The following is a 3,964-nucleotide window of genomic DNA, read 5'->3' on the forward strand; positions in this document are numbered from 1 at the left end:
TTACACCAATCGAGCCCGGACACACTGCCCAGACATTTGCGTCCTTTCGACCCACAATTCGATGCGCCTTGACACCTTACCACTCAATCGACGCATCTGCCCCACTCCACACAAACACTTTTCTTCGCTAGATGCCTACATGTTCCGCGAAATCCAGACTCTTACTCTCCTCGACCTTCACCATCCACAGCCCTCCATCCAACGATATATGAATGCACGATATATGAATGCATGCTAAAAGTGTGGCACCACCCCTACATTTCCTCACATCACATGGGCATGCACCCATAAATCCCACCACCTCTAGCCGCCCAGTGCTGCCTTGAAGCCGTGGGAAGTCCGGCTGACCATTGCCATCCTGGAGGAGTGGCGTAGCCAGAAATATTTTCTAGGGGGAAGGGGGGGGGGTGTTATACGCAACCGGTAAAAAAATAAAAAGACATAACATGCGCCCGAACCATATCTTCTGATTTTTTCCCTTTTCTTCTCATTTTTCTCGCCTGCTTGACCCTTCAACCCGATCTTCCACCTGCTCCGACCACCTTCCGACGCCCAGAACAGCCTCTGCTCGACGCCCCATTTCTACGAACACCTCGACTTTCCACTCCAGATCCTTCCACGACGCACGTTCCAGAAAGTGAGCTCGTTTCCGCCGAAATACCAGTCGTCGCTGACAACCACCATGTGACTGCCCTCATAGATACCGGCGCAGATTTCTCCGTTATGAGTCGTGCTCTTGCTACACTCTTGAGAAAATTGCTGACCCTGTCTCATTGCTCCAAGGGCCTCATCCTCGGCCTCGATATTCCTCGCGAGAATGCTGCTACCATCGTCCTCCGCGAACTCATAGTGACATTTCCCGCCCATGAACCATAGCCGACAACAGTGTGCCAGGCAGGCCCGTTTTTTGTGTGTCCGACGACCACGTCTCTCTATCACCGCGTGCCAGCTTGTTTGTTACGGGGGAGTGCGGCAACACCCGCGCGTTTAACGGCATCGCAGAAGAAAAACCCTGTCGTTACTGCTGAGCCAACAAGTCCGCATCGCTCGGAGCTTCGTTGATCTGCAGCACCGGCGGACTCAGCTTCTATTTACGAACTTAAGCGCCGAATACCACCACTTGCTGAAAAATATAGCTGTCGCCTATTTCGATGAAATTAGTGAGCCCGCTACCCAATGAGCGTTGTAAACGTACCGGGACACCGCTCCAGGGGGACCTAGTCCAATAGCTGTCTTGAACCCTGATTGAACACTGATCAGCAACGCCACCTGCAAACCATCATTGACTTTTTCATGACTGCTTTACGATCACCTCTGAGGTCAGCCAGACGTCCATAACAAAACATCGCATCATAGCTGATGACAGTGAACGTCCTATTCACCAAGACCCCTATCGAGTGTCTGCGAAAGAACGTGAGGCGATACGGCTGCAGGTGTACGAAATGCTCTGGGATGATGTTATACAGCCACCTACAAGCCCATGGGCTTCACCCGTTGTGCTAGTTTCCAAGAAGGACGGGACACTCACGACTTTCTGTCGAACATTGAAAACAACGAAATTACCAAAAAGAACGTTTACCCGTTACCGTTACCTGGAATCGATGACGCTTTCGTCCAGCTGAGTAATGACCGCTACTTTTCCTCTCTTGACTTCCGCAGTGTGTACTGACAGATTTAGGTGCACGAACGGGACCGCGAGAAGACAGCGTTCATTACTCCCGACGGGTTGTATGAGTTCAAGGTATTCCCCTTCGGTTTCTGTTCCGCTCCTCGCACATTTCAAAGAATGATGGATGCTGTCCTGGTTGGACTCAAATGGCCTTCCTGCCTCGTCTACCTTGAGGACGTTGTCATTTTTTTGCTATCTACGACAAGAATCTAAAGCACTTGAGTGCAGTACTCGAGGCTGTACGATCGGCCGGCCTCACACTAAAACCAGAAAAATGCCACCTTGAATTCCAACGCCTGAAATGTCTGGGTCATGTTGTAAGCGCTGAAGGTGTTAGCCCTGACCCCCACAAGACGGCTGCCGTCGATGCGTTTCCTACCCCACTGATAAGCGTGTTGTGTGCCGTTTTCGGGGTCTCTGCGTCTATTACAGACGTTTTGTGCGAGACTTTTCCCGTCTAGACCAGCCTCTAACTCGCTTGACAACGGACGGGCAACCTTTCATCTGGGCCTAAGAACAGCAGGAGGCCTTCAAAGACCTCAAAAACCGCCTTCAACCTGTACCCATCTTTGGCCAATTTGACGACGAGGCGGACACGGAACTGCACACTGATGCCAGCAACATCGGCCTGTGTGCAGAGCTCGTTCAGTGGCAAGATGGTGATGAGCGAGTGATTGCTTATGCAAGCCATACTGTAATCTGAGGGAAATTGTTATACCACGTAAAAGGCGCGCCTTGCTGTCGTTTGGGCAGTAACGAACTTCCGCCCGTACTTGTATGGTCGCCCATTTCGAGTAGTGAGCGATCATCACGCGCTTTGATGGCTCGCGAACCTTTAAGACCCCTCAAGAAGGCTAGCGCGTTGGAGTATCCGGTTGCAGGAATTCGAAGTTACATCGTGTACAATTTGGTTGCTCATCAAATGTACAACCAACTAACCCACATTGCTGCCTTGCTTGATCGTGTACAACTCTGGCAACAGATGCAGACTGCCTGACCTGTGCTTCTATCCCGCGCACCACTGCTGACACAGAAGGCGATCCTACTTTTCTTGGCGCTTTAACCACGTCCATCCTTGCTCAACTACACAGAGATGACGCCGAGCTGTGACCCCTCAAAGAGTACATCGAAGGCTGCGCCTCGTCGCCGCCCGGCTTCTGCACACGCGGTCTATCGTCGCTCTGCTTACGGGGTGGCATGCTCTATAAGAGAAACTACGGCCCCACGGACACGCCCCACCTGCTCGTGGTTCCAACGGTGTTTCGAGACGAAGTTCTGCACGCATGCCACAACGAGCTTTCTTCCGGCCACGTCGACTTTTCTCGCACGTCGGCGCAGGTACGGCAAAAGCATTACTAGCCACGCTTGCTGGAGTTGTCCAGCACTTTGTTAAGACTTGCTGTGAGTGCCAACGTCACCCACCACCAAGACACCACCTGTCAAGCCGGCCGGCCTATTGAAGCCCATTGATCCACCTCAAATCTCTTTCCACCTGGTCAGCATGGACTTGCTGGGACCATTTCCGACGTCGTCACTGCGCAACTGGTACATAATAGTTGCCACAGACTACCTCACTAAGTATTGTGAGACGAAAGCCCTTCCCTGCTGCACCGCTGCTGAAACTGCTAACTTTTTTCAAATGTAGCATTGTCCTCCGTCGCGGAGCCCCTGCGCTCGTTTTAACTGATAGAGGCACGGCATTTACATCAGCCCTTACTCAGGAAGTTATGCGGCTCAGTGGCAGCAGCCACCGTCAAACCACTGCCTACCATCCTCAAACAAATAGACTGACTCCCGCCAGATCTTGCGGTAGTCAGTCCATTGGCGGGAGTCAGTCCACACTTGCAGGAACAGACTCGAGTCTGTTCCCGCAAGAGTCTTGCTGCCGCTATAGTCTGTTCGCTCATCCAGGCGGCATCTGAAATCATATATGTTGCCAGGATGAAGTTCTTCCACGCCCGCTAGGACTTATTCGGCCATGTCCGGCGCCACAAACTATTCCGGCCCCCGTGATTCGGCGTCATCGGGGCGATGCCCTTTCAAAGAGGAGGGGAATGCCAAACTGTTAGTTATTTACTGGTACAGCAGTGCGGTGCGACAACACCCGCTGGTCTTCCTCGTTTCCCCTGCTCGAGTGTGGGTTGGCTGAGTGTGCCTGCTGTGCTAGTCCTGGTGTGCCGTTCTGCCGTGTCTACTAACGCTATACCGACTCTCGGTGGCAATATCATTGCGCAATGCCAAGTAGCAATTAAACCATCAACTAAGGAATGCGGAATGCATCAGAAATGCCTTGTC

This window comes from Amblyomma americanum, chromosome 8 (assembly GCF_052857255.1).
Source record: "Amblyomma americanum isolate KBUSLIRL-KWMA chromosome 8, ASM5285725v1, whole genome shotgun sequence".
Classification (NCBI taxonomy): domain Eukaryota; kingdom Metazoa; phylum Arthropoda; class Arachnida; order Ixodida; family Ixodidae; genus Amblyomma; species Amblyomma americanum.